This window comes from Arvicanthis niloticus, chromosome 11 (genome assembly GCF_011762505.2).
Source record: "Arvicanthis niloticus isolate mArvNil1 chromosome 11, mArvNil1.pat.X, whole genome shotgun sequence".
NCBI classification, from domain to species: domain Eukaryota; kingdom Metazoa; phylum Chordata; class Mammalia; order Rodentia; family Muridae; genus Arvicanthis; species Arvicanthis niloticus.
The window spans coordinates 68386101-68403429 of NC_047668.1; the positions used below are offsets into that span (position 1 = coordinate 68386101).

At 47.2% G+C, this 17329-nt stretch overlaps 1 long non-coding RNA gene across 2 annotated transcripts in view; it reads right to left on the reverse strand.

Annotated features, from left to right (window-relative positions):
• Positions 1-6087: 6087 nt before the first annotated feature.
• Positions 6088-17329, reverse strand: part of LOC143443921 (uncharacterized) — a 56888-nt gene continuing 45646 nt past the window's right edge. Inside the window, exons 1-3 of one of the 2 annotated variants that reach the window (XR_013113337.1) lie at positions 11111-11508; positions 7913-8490; positions 6088-7192 (exon numbers count right to left, since the gene is read on the reverse strand). This is a non-coding gene — a long non-coding RNA (uncharacterized LOC143443921). Of the gene's footprint in view, positions 7193-7912; positions 8491-11110; positions 11509-17329 lie in introns of those variants that run through there. The other variant, XR_013113336.1, reaches the window with a different exon arrangement.

Consider the following 17329-nt stretch of genomic DNA (forward strand, 5'->3'; position numbering starts at 1 on the left):
TCTCATTTCTACTGGGTATCACAAGGATGGCGGGTGTTGGCTGGAGTTCAGTCAAAGCTTTGTGGAGACAGTGTGGTTGATTGGTGTGGGTGCCAAGGCTGGTGCTTCTAGTTAGCCGGAGCTTCGGTCCAGAGCTGGAGCAGCAGGAAAACGGCGGCTGCCTGGGAACAAGCTGGACCAGGCGCTGATTTCTAAATATTGCCCACTTCAGAGCTTGTCCCCAGAGAACTGTTGCTAATCAGGTCCACTTCCTCCATCTCCTAATCTCTTTTCTCTTCCACTACCTCTGGTGGATGTGGAGCAAGAGGAAAGGTTGATAGTTTATTAAAATAAGCTGCAAAAAAAGCATGCCTACACTGACTCTTATTTATAAGTCAAGCTCACTGTCTAACTCATGAACTCAGGTTACTCATCCGAGCTGAACCTCAGTTTTCTCTTCTGTAAAATGTGCCTGTGGGCCGTATGGTCAGGGATATGCATAAGCTATCCAGCACTTAGGAATGGCTCTGTAGCTGTTTTCTTTGGCATTTGTTTACCATTTGATACATATTTAAGAAAAACCTAATTCTACATGATAAAAAAAATGGTATACATTTTACCTTAGGCAAAGAACACGATATTTATCACAGATAATTTTCCAAACCAAGTAATTGGTAGAAGAAGAGAACTCGATAAAGGGTTTCAGATTTGCACAATAAAGAGAACAGTTTGTAACTAGCAAATACAAGCAAATGCTTATACAGTTGTGCCTCTCAAAGACAAGATCGACAGTTTACACAAATGTGTAACCTTCTGTCTCTTCTGGTCATACTTTCTCATTTGTCTGTCCTTGAACCATGTGATGTTGAACAACTGGCTGAGGCCTTATTTGGTTCCAGCCCTGGGGCACATCATGGCTTATGGACCAAGAGAACATGGCTTCATTTTCTCCAAGGCAAGTTAAAATTTGGTGGTTTGTTTGAGGTGTTTTGACACTTCAGATCTGTAGAATATACTCTCAGAGGCTTCAAGGTAGGTCTAGGTAAGACAGAAGACAGCTAAACCAAACCTATGTTGGAGGTCCTAGAAACAAGAATCTAGTAACAGAGTCCCAGTGGTAAATGGGTGCAAAAAGCTAGGTGCTTCTGACTGTGGACACAGATATGGTCTGGGCCAGTCCCAAGGTGGTGACAAATATTGTACAGAGCAAGGTTGTAAGAGAAACCAGGTCCCCGGCAGGGAAAGGGCTGGCAGTCTAGTCCTGCTCAAGTGCCCCTCAGTAGAGGACATTCAGATATGGGTAGAACCCCTTAGAAATGCCAGTAACATCAGTTCCAATGCACCAAATGAGGCATCCTGTTTGTATAATGTGTTAGAGACCAACTCCTGCCCTTGAGCTAAGCCTTGCCTGAGTTTACCCCCATCGAAGTTATAATGGTTTTCAACCAAGGGCCCCTCTGAGTCTGCGCGATGTTTGCTCGGTGTGACTCTAGAAAGCATGTGTAGTTCTGGAAAATCAGTTTCCTGGTTTTTGTTTGCGCTCTGAGGCCAAAGGGAGCTTTTGTTTGATATTCTGTGATGAAAGGACACTTGTTCTCTAACATGCCAAGAAGCAAACACAGCCCGGAGCGTCATCTCTGACAGCTTCCCCGCGTTTACCCAGATACCGGAAGGCGGTCTAGTTCACACACTCTCGTTATCGGCCAGTGGCTTCCCCGCTTCATCTCTCTCTGTCTTCTTCCATTGGCCTCACTCAGTGTTTATCCATCACAGGTCCTCCAAATGACAGGCATGCTTGCTGTTCAACTTTCATGTCATGTCTTTACAAAAAAAAATTTTTTTAATCATTTTATTTCTCCTTATTTTTAAAACACGAGTACAACTTACCATTTTTTTTCCCTACTGAATCGCTTTCTTGCAGTCCGTTGTTAATGGTTACCATGTGCCAAGTTTCTCTTGGCTGAATAAATTTACCTTCCACTCAATCTCTTCCTCCCATAATGATTCCATGGGACTCTGAACAAGTATAATAGTGTAGCCTTCTGCCTGTTGTCTTCCTAGAATTTTGCCTTACAAATCTTCACATTCTAAGACCACATCCACCAGTCTAAATCAGCAGAGAACACACTCCCCTTGTCTGTGACTGGTTCTTACATAAACAAAGTCTTACTGAAAGTGCAAAATGAGAACAGCTCCCAGAGGCTCATGTATTAGAATGCTTGGTCCCCTGGTTGGTGGAATATTGGAAAGGAGAAGGTGTGGCCTAGTTAGAGGAGGTGTGGCCTAGTCAGAGGAGGTGTGGCCTAATTGGAGAAGAGGTGGACTAGTTGGGGGAGGTGTGTCCTAATTGAAGGAGGTGTGTCCCTTGGGGCAGGCAAACTTGGAGATTTCAAAAGGCCACCCATTGCCAACTGTGGTCAAAGGAAGCTGTCCCAGATTCAGGTAAGAAAAACATCTGGCCTAGGGTGGCACCAGCTGAGACAGGGTTACTCTCCACCCTCGTCCTACCACACACACACACACACACACACACACACACACACACTGTGCCCACAGGAAGAGCTGCCTCTAATCCTGCAGCTGAGCAGAAATTTGGAGCTTCTAGTGAAGATAGGCTTGGGGCACCGAGAATGGGAAAACAGAGAAAAAGAAAATTTATGTGCAAGTTCCCTGGGGTTTTGCCAAATATCTTTCTATTCCTGGTTGTCTTTCTGCTGTCCAAAATGAGTGTTTGGCATGACAGCTGGGGAGGAAGGCCTCGGGAGGACCTGTGAACACTTCTGAGGCAGACAAAACCAAAGGAGGGGAGTCAGAATGGGAGGTGGGTGGAGGTCAGAGAGCCATGGGGTACCCGGGAACCCAGGGTCACAGACTCTGCTGGGTACAACTCCTAGGCTGTATCGGAGGGGGTGGGGAAGTGGGGGACACCCCATGTCGCATCGACTGAGCCAAGCTGAGGCTGAGTGGGATTGGCGATTAGCATAGCAGAATTCAGTGCTAGGTGTCACCTAAGAAGGAATTAACATACCGCTGCTGGTATCCAGCATTTGCTGTGTGCAAACCTTTCATAAATAACGGCTTCAGCGCAGGCTTTTCAGTATTTGCATTCCCAAGCCTTCAGACATCCTTGTCCTTCGATTCCCAGATGGCAGTCACATTGGGGCTCTTTTATAGGTTAAGAAGTTTGCTGTTGGGGCTGCAGAGATGGCTCAATGGTTAAGAGAACTGGCTACTCTTCTGGAGGACACAAGTTCAACTCCCAGCACCCATATGGGAGCTCCCAACTGTTTGTAACTCCAGTTTCAAAAGATCCAATGCTCTCTTCTGGCCTCAGGCACCAGGCATGTACCTAGTGCATAAACAGACATGCAGGCAAAACACCCACACACATAAAATCATAATTTTTAAAAAGTAAGTTTGCTGTCTCTCTCAGAGACAGGCAGCCCACCCTCCCTTCTCCTCCCTTTGAAGTGGCATCCAAACCCCAGTGGTTTCGCTGCCTGGTAGGGACTGCTTCTTTCAGCATCTGCAAGCAGTTAATTTTCCAAATGGGAGACGGGCACCGCCACTGAAAAAAATTTTAAAAATACACACTAGAAAAATATCACTCCAGCAAAAGCGGAAATGGAGATTCCACATGAGTGGGCAGTGGATGGCGCTGGTACCGGGCAGCGGATCCAGTCTACACAGATCACAGTGAGTCCAGTGATGGAGCCAGACCAAGAGCTCTCTGTGCTACAGTAAGTCTCATTTTTATGTGGATAGTTTATCTAGCTTCTACTCCTTTAGGGAAACAAATGGTCCCTGACTCCTTAATCATTACCGTTATACCCTACTTTGGGACCATGTGAAAGGGACTCTCATGCTGGCCCCTAAACATATACACCTATTTGCACACACACACACACACACACACACACACACACACACACACACACACACACGCATATGCGCACTTGCGCATGCGCACACGCACCGCGCAAGCACACGCCAGATCCAAAGCTAGATGAGAAGAGATAGGAAGCCGTGATATTGCAGGAGCCAAGGAGGGAACAAGGCTGATGAAAATCAGGATGAGGACTCCTCCTGGCCAGCTCCTTCCTCTCTTGTAGTGTATCATGATGAAGTTTGAGAAGTTCATGTCCAGAGGCCAAAGAAGGCCATGTCACTGTAATTAAAGGGCGTTATGGAGAAGTTGGGGCAAGAGAGGCAGGAGACCCAGCTGTACCCCACACCCTACCCTTTCTCTGCTCCTGTCTCGGCATGAGTATGGCGCCTCAGATCTGGGAACAAAACAAGAAATGGTGTGTAACCCCAATGTAGTCACAGCTCAGAATGGGCAACACGCACACGGTAGCTGTTCCGGTGTGGAGTGAAACGGAGGAAATAGGAGATATAAGCAGCACATTGGACACATTGCTGTTCCGATAAACCCTGGTCACTGCTGAACAATCGATCACCTACGATCAAGCGGGTGTAGTGCTCCATCAGACAACTGTCAATCTCTTCCCTAGGTGATAGTTTTCTGTAGCGAGTCTCCAAATGACAAAGCCTGAACCATTCGCGGGGAGAGCAAAGCTGTGAGTCTGGGGAGTGGAGGCCTAGGAGCGAGGCAGTCCCCACTGGGAAAGATAACTGCGAATGCCAGGAAGAGGGTGGGGGAGAAGGGGGTCTTGAAGACGCTCTCAGATGTTCAGCCGCAAGAGGGCGCTACTGCCCCGTCACCAGCCCCGAGTCTGCTAGAAATGAAGGGGTTCACAGTTTTTAGCTGCTCCAATGGCTTTAATGGATTTCGCTCCTCCCTCACACTATCCAAACTCCCAGACTCTTCCTGTCATCTTTGAAGGGTCCTTTTTGGTCACCCTGAGAAATGGACTCAGAGACCACTGGAGAGTTCCACTCTTGTAAGATTTTCCCTGACAGAAAAGTAATACAGCCTGGTCACCGAGCTTGGAGCTGATAGATGCCCTGCGCAGGGAGTTCAGAGGCCCCGTAGCTTACTTTCCAACTGCTCCCCACGTCAGTCCAGGTACTGCACTGAAGGGGTTCTGGCAAGAAAATTTCCTCTCTGTCTACAAATTCCTAGTGAGATAGGCTCTGTCAGAAGGCCATCCCAGGTAGCCACGGAGTCCTGGTTCAACTTCCAAGTGCCCCTCCACCCCCAATAGCTCTTCTCCACAAACAGCAAACAAAAGGCATATTGTGATGATAAGTCACAATGTCAGAGTCCACTTAGAAGGAAACCAGGGTAGACAGACATACTTAAGAATCCAGATGTTGAGCCCGGCCTTGTAGGCTCCTAGGCTCGTTCTGTACAAACAAGCCCAGGTCCTCTGTCGGAGGTCCAGCACCTGTTGTCTACCATCAGTGTGTCCATTTGCCTGCATGCAGACACCCTGACGAATTTTATACTCTCCTTAGCTTCTCCACTTTCAACGCTGTCTCTCAAACACTAAAATGTATCGCTACAACCACCCTTGTCCTGCCTTTTTCCAGATGAGGGCTCAGTAGGTATTAGTAACAGTTCAGACCCATGAGGCTTCCTGTAGACACTGAGAAATCTGTCTCTCCCGAGCTAATCACTTCCCAGGATGGAGCCCCCACAAACAGAGATTTACCCAAAAGACAAAGACTGATCTGATTCTTTGGGCTTCTTTACTCTTTTTCTAAGGCCAGCCTACCTCTTTCACCATGAGGCTGCCTGTCCACCATGTACCTGACCTCTGTGTCTGCTTCCATGACATGGCTCCCACCCCACTCCCAGCTGCTTATCTTCTCCAATCACCTCCTCCAGGCAGCTGCTGAGGATTTGCAGCTCTGGGATGTTACCTTTTAAAGCCCTATTAGAATTGTCCTGAGAGGAAGATGCAGGAGAACGGACCCGATTTCCCTCCATCAAAAGTGCCCAGCAAACCAGAGGACAGCTTCAGCCTCCAGGCGAGCAAAGTCCTTAGACAAGACCGTGACCAGATAGATGTCGGGTTAAGGAGATCTCTACAGATGCCTTTGGGGGGTGGGATGAGAAGGAGATTTCGAAAGCCAGGCTGCCTCTGACACACCCAGTGTCTTAGTTAGATTTCCATTGCTGCAAAGAGACACATTAACCACCGCAACTCTTATAAAGGACAACATTTAATTGGGGCTGGCTTAATGTCAGAGGTTCAGTCCATTATCATCATAGCAGGAAGCATGGCAGTGTGCAGGCAGACATGATGGTGAAGGAACTGAGAGGAGGATCTCTTTACCCAGGAGGCTGCAAGTGCTGGGGCCTCTGGATCCATGTCTGAAGAACATGCTTTAATACCATCTCAGAGCAGAGCTAATACCTCTGAGCTTCAACTGAGGCACAGTTGTGGCTGATTGAAAACATGAAGGCTGATTTGAGCCTCTCCACCCTCCAGGGGCTTGCTAAGACTCCATAGCCCTTTCCTACCAGGTCAGGACTGCCTCTGGAATGGGTCAGTTGTGTCGGTGGCTTCCGCTGGGAGAGCTGAGGTGAATTAAAGCAAAGACAGAAGGACACCCAAAGGAAAGGACTAATCCTGGTCCTCCAGCCTCGGGGCACTCATGGCAGTGTAGGGAGTCATTAGTGTAACCCAGCCTTGTGGCCATCGTACAGGGCAAACTCCCTGCTCTGGGAACAGCCCTGCTACCCAGACAAGAAACCATCATTTCAGAGCACCTGCCCCAACCTCGAACAGGTCAGTTCCCTAAGCTCACAGAAAGACACACAGGGTGTTACTAGAGGGACTCTAGTGGGTGTCTGTCAAACCAAAGCCCAACATTTTGCAACTGGGTTTTAGAGCTGCAGCAGCCTCACAGAGGAAGGTCTCATCTATAACTGTTTTCTCTAACACCAGGATTTTCCAAAAAGAAATAAAGAGATAACCAAATATGATCAAAGTATTTTTTAAACTCAGCTTTGGGACCCATAGGATAGCTTGGAGGATAAAGGTACCTGCTATCAAACCTGAGAGCCTGAATTAGTTTTAAATCGTCCTAGCAACTTCAGGGAAGAGTATCTGGCCCCCATCAGTCAGATCCTGAGGTCAGGTTCCAAAGTCCATGCCTGTGAGGGGCTCCCAGACTTATGAGCAGCACAAGCAAGCTTATCTTTTTGAGTTGTTTTCACCTTGTTTTATGTCATAGTGTATTGAAAATAGCTGGCAGAACAAAGGGGGAAAACACTGATGTATTGGTGGCAGCCAGTATCCTGGAAACAAGAAAATGCTAGTTAATAGGAAAACCCATGGTAGCATATACCACAAAAATACAAGCCCTCCAAAACTAAGAACCTTATCATTTTCATGTAAGAATCATCCAGTGGACCTGATGGTACCTGCTATGTGCCTGAATTACTTTTTTAAAGCAATAAGGAAACATTATAAACACACATAAAAATTGATGATGATGATGGTGATGTTGCCATTCTTTACTTGCCTTTTTTTTTTCCCTTCCCTTCTTCCTCTTACTCTGGCCACACTTGCTCCAGACCCTGCTCACTCCTACCCAAAGTACACTGTAGCTGTCTTCAGACACCATATGAGGGCATCAGATGGTTGTGAACCACCATGTGGTTGCTGGGATTTGAACTCATGACCTCCTGAAGAGCAGTCGGTGCTCTTAACCACTGAGCCATCTCACCAGCCCTCTTTCCCTGTCTTTTGACTTCAGGTGTTATTCCCCAAAGTCCAGTGGGTAGTTTCCCATAATCCCCAGCTCAGGATCCATGCCTGTGCCCAGTCCCTCTCATTGTAGCTCAGGACATTTAGAGACAGTGACATCCCCTGCAGACAAGAGAACACGCCTGTAAAATGGCGTGAGGATGATCCTTCAGAGATGGAATACAAAAGCAGCTGCAGAACCTGGGAGAAATGTCTAGCATACCGGAGGTTTCCAAGCCCCCATAAGCAGTTTAGAAGCCTCTGCTTACCAACAAACAGCGAATGGCCAGGATGCACATGAATGTTCTTCACTGTGTACTCAAAGAGGCCCCAAACCTCTGACGGCCCCAGCTGGATGATTGGATGAATGGACGAGTGGATGGGTCACAGATACACCCAGCCACATGCTGGAGTCCTTTGAAAGGCCACCGTAGATTTCCCCCGCCTGCCACAGCCAGCCTGCATCCTCAAGTGCACGCTGCTGTGTCCCTATTGTTACAAATCATCTCCAGAGCTTGTATCAGAGTATGACATCCAACGCTCAGATGGAAAGTCAAAACTCCACCATCTTGAAGTTCTTGGATATCCAGATGTCTGGCATCAATAGATAAAAGCATCCACTCCTTGAATAAATATTTACCGAGTATCTCCACACTCACAGTGCCGGGCTCTGTGCTAGGCCCTGGAGAATCCAATCTGAAGACCAATTCGTCAGTCAACTTCACAAAACCAAATTACTTTGAAAGAGACAACAGAAAGCATCCCTGCAGAAAACTTGTACCTGGTACTGCTTAGGCCTCTTCATGTCCTCCTCCTTCTCTGTTCATGGTAGCTATGTAAGCCGACCCTGATATAGGGGAAGAAACATAAACTCAGAGAGGTCAAGCAACTTACCCAAGTCACACAGCACCAAGTTTTCAGGCAAGAACTGCAGCTCTGCCCAGTCCTCAGCCCAGCCCCATTAAGGGTTGGATGCCGTGGAAGGCAGAGTGTTCTGGACTGGCACTAACACCCTCTGGTTGCTCCCAAATCTGATCCTCAGCTTCATTATCCAGCTAACAGAATCCCAGTGCCTCACAGCGGGGGGCTCCTGGATTTGAAGCCCACACACATTAGCTGCCTGTCAACTACATTGGTGAAGGGCTACAATGCCTCCGCGCCTCCCCTCCCCCTTCTCTGTGGTCCTCAGCACCAGCATCTGCTAACATTCCTGAACAGGCAACTGGACTCCTCGAAGCCCAGTCTCAGAGGACAGGACAGGACTGCAGTCAACCCTGGAATGAGACAGTTTAGCTCTGGAGAGAAAACCTGCTCATCTTAGAAACATTAAGAGTTAGGGGAAACAGTAGAGAACTTTCCAAAATGTATCAACTTTAACCACAGACTGGGAGGAGACTGGAGACATGGAGGGCTTCCTCATCCTCCCTCAGCCTGGACTCCATCCTACAGAGGCGCCAACCTGACAATCCCCTGCTCCCAACAAACAAGGAACTCTTAGCCTCATCCACAACCCTACACTCACAGAGCAAGTTTCTCCCCCACACCCCTTACTTCCAGGCAACGCCCTTTAAAGCCATTGTCCTGTACAACTCCTAAGCCAGCCTGAGATCTCCTAGCCTGGGCAGGGACTGGTCTTGCTTATGTTTTGAATCTGAATTGCCATAAAGCACCTCTTTTTTTCTTTCATTAGATATTTTCTTCATTTACATTTCAAATGTTATCCCCTTTCCTGTCCCCCCCAGAAACCTCCAACCCATCCTTCCTCTCCCTGAAGTACCTCTTTTTAACGGCATTGAAAATAGGGAACCGAATCCCTAAGCCTACCCGTCCATCTCGTTTGATGTCTCTGAAAAGTTCGAGCTAGTAGACAAGACTCTCTGCTCAGGCTAACGATGAACTCCAGCTGGTAAGCTGTTGGCCTAGCACGCACAAAGCTCTGGCCTCAGTCCGCAGCGGACCTCATACACTGTGCATTCTGGCGCACATCGAGTCTGAAGCCAGCCTGGGATACCAGAGACCCTGTATCCAAGAAAAGATAATAGACTAGTTCTTAATCTACTTTAAGTAAGCCTTGATTTCCTTGTCTGTTAATGGTCCCTCGTTAAAGGACTGTCCCAAAGAACAGATCCCCATCTACTGACCAAATCTAGCTCACCACCTATGAGGGGGAAAAAAATGGATTTTACATTCTAAGTGACCAACAAAATCAAGAGAAGAACACCTGTGACTCCTAAGGAGAACGTGAAATTCTAATGCCAGGGCCCACAAATAAAGTTTATGGGAACACAGCCACACACATTTACAGGTTACCTCCCACAGAAGCTGTATCCCAGCGCCAAAGACCTTCTAGTCTGAAGAGCCTGAAATATTTGCTCTCTAGCTTCTTCACAAAAATGCCTGTTGACCTCTGTTGAAGAGAAAACAAGGGAATGCCTCGCTGGTGCCTACAACAGACTAAGCAACCTAAAACACCTCAGCCACTGGCTCTTGGGTACCGTGAGGCCGTGGTATCTATGCTACTCTGGGTTTGCTTTTAGAAATACATCCCCGGGTATTTACAAATTACTTTTTTTTCTTAAAATGCTTTTGTAGTGATGTAAATCAAGCCCAGATAGACCTTGCACATGCTAAACAAGCCTCCTAGCCCTGAGCTACAACCCAAGTTTCTACTAAACTATTTTAAAAGTTATTGCATAATATGCATTCCCAACCCACAGGACCCCTAGAATGTATGAGGATATCTCGTTCTCAAACGGCACTGCTAACACAGAATGTATTGTCCCAGCCTCACTGAAAAGTAATGGAAGAGGGTTCATCCACCCAAATGTCCTCCGCTCTTATCTTTATCAAAATACACGGCCCAAGGACCTGGAACGGAAGCAAGAATTAACAGAGGCCTCTTGGTTTCCTTGCATCACAGAACTGAAAGGAGAAGGTCTTAGAAGTCACTGAATCTGGCTCTCCCTGCTTCCTCGTGAGCAACTAGACCCAGAGGAAGCTAAGGTCTTCCCCCACCCCTCAGCTATGTGCCTCTTGCCATCTCCCTGACACTCAAATCCATCCCTTTGATTTTAAATCCTTGACCAAAATAGCATGTCCTGGCTGTCACGTGATGTGACCTTTAAAAAACAAAAGCAAAAACAAACCACAGTGAAAGTGCAGGCCCTAGCTGATTAGATGTTAAGAATCTGGAAAATAAATCAAGGCATTGTTGATACAATGTACATCTATCCTGCCCAACCTTGGCATTCATTACCCAGTCAAGGTTGCTTTCTGATTTCCCTAATCAAGGACTGGCTGTTAAGCCAACCTCCTCTGCTGGGCACCAGCCTTCCTGAACCGCCTGAGATGCTTCAGAACAGGTGAGAGAAAACCTCGGCTGGGAACCATCGGAGCCTGCCCTTCACGCAGCGGGACACAGAGGCCTTTCACTTTCTCTTGCATGTCATGACACCAGCCAAAATTACCTTTAAATGAGGAAGAAAGTCATTATTTCATCAATAGGATTGCGTCAATTGAGGAAAATTTGTCTCCAATGTAAACAAGCGGAACGTCTTTGCGCTCTATAAAAACAAGGTTAAATTACTTGCAGATCCGGGCGCCGGAGAGAGATGTAGGAAGTGAACCCGAAGCCTGACACATTCAAGGTCTGGGAACTGAAAATAATAGGAATTGTTCTGAGTTTTCCAGCAGAATGGAGCACAGAGATGCAGATTCAAGGACTCCTGTGCTTCCTCTCTGCTTGTGGCAGGAAAATGCAGAAGAGGATCAGAAGTGAGAAGGAAAAAGATGAAGAAGAGGAAGAGGAAGAAGAAGAAGAGGGAGAAGAGGAAGAGGATGAAGGAGGAGGTTAATGAGGAAGGGGAGGAGGAGAAGGAAGAGGAGAAGGAGGAGGAGGAGAAGGAAGAGGAGAAGAAGGAGGAGGAAAAGGAGAAGGAGGAGGAGGAGGAGGAGGAGGAGGAGGAGGAGGAGGAGGAGGAGGAGGAGGAGGAGGAGGAGGAGGAGGAGAAGGAGAAGAAGAAGAAGAAGAAGAAGAAGAAGAAGAAGAAGAAGAAGAAGAAGAAGAAGAAGAAGAAGAAGAAGAAGAAGAAGAAGAAGGCTACCAACACCATCAAGAGAGGCAGCAACACTCCAAGGAAAAATGCAGCACCCAGGCCATTAGTTGTTCTCAAACTGGTCACTGCCAAACTGCTGGGGACACTGGATATGCATTAAAATGAGAAATGTCCAGGTCTCAGAGGCCCAGGCCTGCTCGGCCTCTTCCTTGGCTCCATCATTCCACCTGATTACTCCTGTTGAGAACAAATTGTCTCTGTGGCAGCTCTGTGTATTGGGAGCCTTGCCTGCTGTTCAGGAGTGTGATCAGTCTTAGAGAAGAGGTCATCAAAGCTCCAGAATGGCAGGCAGTTCTATGTTCCAGTGTCCAGCACCATGTCTTGGTGGGTGTCGTGTCATCCCCGAGCTTCACGCTGCAGAATCCTAAAGCATGCAAACCAGACCTCCCGTCTGCCTGTCCCCACATCTACAGGGAGAAGAGCACGACACACTGCTCTGGGCTCGGCGTGTCTCGGAATTCTTAACTGAGTCATCTCTGCCCATTTCTATCCCCAGGCCTCTGACCCATCTTGGTTGACACCTTTGACCTCCTGAGGTGAGCTTGCCATGGCAAATGTGGTCTCTGGCATGGTAAAATGGCTGACAGGGAGGTCTACACTCCTTCCTTCCTTCTTGGTGGGAAGGTGGCCTTTGGAGTCAGCCTAAGAGATCATACTCATGTCAAGTAAAGTTAGTTAATACTCCCAATTTTTCAATAGCAAGACTAACACAAAATACATTTTACCTCTGGAAGTCCCAGGCCCCCACCTGATCATGGCCAATGCTAGGACAGAAGTCTATGGCTGAATGGCTCGTAAGCAGCCTGCTTCCTTCAACATCCTATTCCTTTACATTCTCAATTGAGAATCAGAGTAGGCTCTTGTTACTTTAACGGGAATCTGAGAAGGCTCAGGCCAAACGGCCTCTGGGTCTGTCCCAGGGGAAACTGAGGCTTGCTGGCCTGTATATATGCTACGGCAGCCTGGCCATGGGAGTGAAAAACAGAAACAGCAAAACCAGAAAATGTTTCCAACTTTTTAAATGAAAAAAAAAAAAAAAAGGCATGAAACAAAGTATGTCTGACCTGGGAAGAAACAAAAGACCTTACAACGTGTCAGAGTGACAGATCTGGGAAGGATGTAGGGTAAATAAGAACTTCTGGACTGTCGATCAGGAACCAGATAGACTAGAGAAGGCTGGAGGTGATGGAGGAAAGGAAGATTCATGCTGGTTGGGGATGAGGCCAGTCACGAGACTCGACAAAACTAGACACAGTCTCCCCTTTGTACCGGCATTTATCTAACTTGTCAAGTTTATAGCCACATTACCTTCCAAGTGTGTAGGAAAGCAGATATTTGTGCTGTCAAAAGGCCTGGCTGTGGTTTGCACGACATAATGACAGATGCAGACAACAAAGGGGAGGAGAGAGGGGCCGTCAGAGACCACAAAAGAGCCTTTATAATTATGCCTCCACCTGTCTCCAGAGCGGCCTCGCCCCCACCCCCACAGAAGTGCCTGGCCAGTTTGGGGGTGCCGTCATCCCCAGATCTGTGGCTAAGTGGGGAGGCTGCCTCGCATGCATCTAATAACCACTCTGCACAGACCTGATGGGAAGTGTTCCACGCCACCCCTCTCCAGGCTAAATAGCTGCCATCCCTTTAACCTTTCCTCATGGCCCTGATTTGCCATGCCTTTAATCATCCCTGTCACTTTCTATTGCAATCTCCTGTCTCACCACACACACATCCCGGGGGGTAGGGGATGGAGAAGAGGAGCTAACTGGAATGATAGGCTGCATGTGTCTTCTCTGTGTTTGTGGGCCTGGCAGCTGTGGGTCTTGGGAAGTCTGTGGCATGGCAGCCCCAGGCTGTACCTAACTGTTATGTGGTACTCAGGATCTGAGTACAGCTCATAACTCAACAGCTCTTCCCTGGTACCTCCTGTGTGTTCCCCGGGACAAGAATGTCATTGAATCCAAGAATGTCTTTGAGTTGATTCTCACCATTTTTCTCTTGCGGCTAACCTCACTATCTGAGCCCAGAGCAGACCCCTGGTCTATCCTGTGGACCCTGAGCATAACCCCACCTCCACAAGTCCACCCTCACCCTCACCAGCATTCCTGCCAGGAGACATAAAAGCCGCTTTTAGAATAAAATGTAAAGGATCTGGGAATTTATTTTTTAAATAAATTCCTCAACTTTAGTGTGGAAGCATCTGAACGGGTGGGGAAGAGAATCACTTTTGCAACCATGAAAATCTGAGTTCAGATCCCGAGTACTACATGACAGCTAGGTGTAGCAATGGGGCTTGTACCTGTAATCTTAGGCCTGTGAGATAGGGATGAGAGGGGCAGGCAAGAGACAAGCAAATAAGATCCCAGGAGTTAGTTACCCTGACAGATTAGCTGACTCCATGACCTCCAGGTTCAGTGAGAGGCTCTGTCTCAAAAAATAAGGTGGAGAGCAGCTGAGAAAAACATCTGATGTTGATCTCTAGTCCACAGGTTGCATGAACACACGCGTGTGTGCGCATCCACCCAGACATGTGAATACACACACAAACACATATTGTGGTAGTTTGAGTAGGAATGGTCCCCATGGGCTACTATATTTGAACGCTTAGTCACCAAGGAGTAGCACTACTTGAGAAGGATCAGGAGGTGTGGCCTTGTTGGAGAAAATGTGTCACTATGGATGGTTCTTGAGATTTCAAAAGCCCTAGGCAGGTCCAGTGTCACTCTCTTCCCGCTGTCTGAGGATTCAGATGGAGAACGCCCAGCGATACTGCTCCAGCATCAAGACTGCCTGCGTGCCTTCATGCTTCCCACCATGATAATAGACTAAATCTCTGAAACTGTGAGCCAGCCCCAATGAAATGCTTTCATTCATAAGAGGTGCCTTAGTCATGGTGTCTCTTAACAGCAATAGAACACTGACTAAGACACATACAAATGCAAAAAAAAAAAAAACAAACAAACAAAAAAAAAACCACCTAAGGTATAATTTTTTAAAAATCAGATTCAAGTCCTCTACCTATTCAAGAGCCTCTATAGGTCCTCCTGAAATGAAAGTGTCATGTGATACAGACTCATGTGATATATTGCTGAGGCAGGATCCGTGGGAGAACACGTGATATTTGGAGAGAGTATAAATGGACTCAACGAACAATGATGGACAGTGACAATGATGGACAGTGGCGGGGAACTTGCCATAGCTGGCTTTGCAAGCTTCCTTGGTCTCTGGCCTTTGCTGATCTTTAACTTCATTGAGAGTGACACTGCAGAGAACTTCTCCTGGTGTCCCAGCTGGTTCTGGTCACTCCCCCTGGCTCCTACTGATTCATCCGAGGTCTGACTGTTTCTCTTGGATCATGCCACGGCAACTGATTTCTGTTTGGTATCCTACTGAACTAGACTGCTGGTATCCTGACAAACGAAGATTGGAATCCCCCTAAAGAATTACTTCTAAACAGGTCCACATGCCCTTGTCCTATTAACCATCTTTTCTGCCCTACGTTTGGATGGTGGGCTAGAAGCGGAAGTTGAAGTACCCTTATTAAAGTAGGTTTAAAAAAAATCAAAGTCTACACTCCTCGATGTCATTTGTTGCATGAGACACAAACAGCTCACAATATCACAGCCCCAAGGGCTTCCACACTTCTTCCCTCCCTGGGTCCAGGTTCTTATTCCCAGAGCCTGCCCGTAGTTCATTTTCTCCTCACTTCATCTCCCACAGCCCCATGCTCACATGTGATTGGACATTGTTTGGGTGTCTGTGGATATTCAGGTTAGGATTCTTTGACCATGGAGGATGGATGGATGGATGGATGGATGGATGGATGGATGGATGGATGGATAGATGGATGGATGGGTGGATAGATGGATGGATGGATAGATGGATGGATGGATGGATGGATGGATGGATGGATAGATGGATGGATAGATGGATGGATGGATGGATGGATGGATGGATGGATAGATGGATGGATAGATGGATGGATGGGTGGATGGATGGATGGATGGGTGGATGGATGGGTGGATAGATGGATGGATGGATAGATGGATGGATGGATGGATAGATGGATGGATGGATGGATGGGTAGATGGATGGATAGATGGATGGTTGGGTGGATAGATGGATGGATAGATGGATGGATGGATAGATGGATGGATAGATGGATGGATGGATGGATGGATGGATGGATGGATGGATAGATGGATGGATGGATAGATGGATGGTTGGGTGGATGGATAGATGGATGGATGGATAGATGGATGGATGGGTGGATAGATAGATGGATGGATAGATGGATGGATAGATGGATGGATGGGTGGATAGATGGATGGACAGATGGATGGATAGATGGATGGATGGATGGATGGATGGATGGACAGATGGATGGATAGATGGATGGATGGATGGGTAGATGGATGGATAGATGGATGGTTGGGTGGATAGATGGATGGATAGATGGATGGATGGATAGATGGATGGATAGATGGATGGATGGATGGATGGATGGATGGATGGATGGATAGATGGATGGATGGATAGATGGATGGTTGGGTGGATGGATAGATGGATGGATGGATAGATGGATGGATAGATGGATGGATGGATGGATGGATGGATGGATGGATGGATAGATGGATGGATAGATGGATGGATAGATGGATGGATGGATAGATGGATGGATAGATGGATGGATGGATGGATGGATGGATGGATGGATAGATGGATGGATGGATAGATGGATGGTTGGGTGGATAGATGGATGGTTGGGTGGATAGATGGATGGATGGATAGATGGATGGATGGATAGATGGATGGATGGATGGGTAGATGGATGGATAGATGGATGGTTGGGTGGATAGATGGATGGATAGATGGATGGATGGATAGATGGATGGATGGGTGGATAGATGGATGGATGGATAGATGGATGGTTGGGTGGATAGATGGATGATCATGGAAGAAGTGATGGAAATCATTTCTGGCTAACTTAAAAACCAGAAGTGATAAATTAGAAATGAAAGGCAATATCTAAGCCTGGCAAGATAGCACATGCTCCTCCTAAGTACTCACAATCCAGAGACCAGTAGATCACAAATTTAAGGCCAGCCTGAGCTACAAAGCAAAATCCTCACTAAAAAAGAAAAAGACACTTTTTAAAAAGCAAAGGCTAGGCATATAGCTCTGAGTGCTTGCCCAGCCATTGTGTGACTTTGCCTGAGGAAATGTGAGCAAATATCTATTCACCCAGATAAGGCACATACAGCACACCAAAGAAATGACTCCGCCCACCTTGGGAAAAAAGATCAGTGGGCTTATTGTAGTTATTTATGAATGGAGCATGAATCTGTGTCACCAGAAAGCACACCCTGGTTCCATTTACAACTCACGAAAGCCACAACCCTTGGGTTCCCTACACAACTCACAGACAACTCTGAAGAGAATCTCCTCTCCCCCAAGAAATTGTTAACTTGCTTTTGTAGCCTTGGAGAGGGAATTCATGAACAATTTAAGTTTTGTGAGCTCCCAGAGTCTCGTGAGCCTCCTCCTCCCTCTGAGGGGATGTCGGGTCAAAAAGTG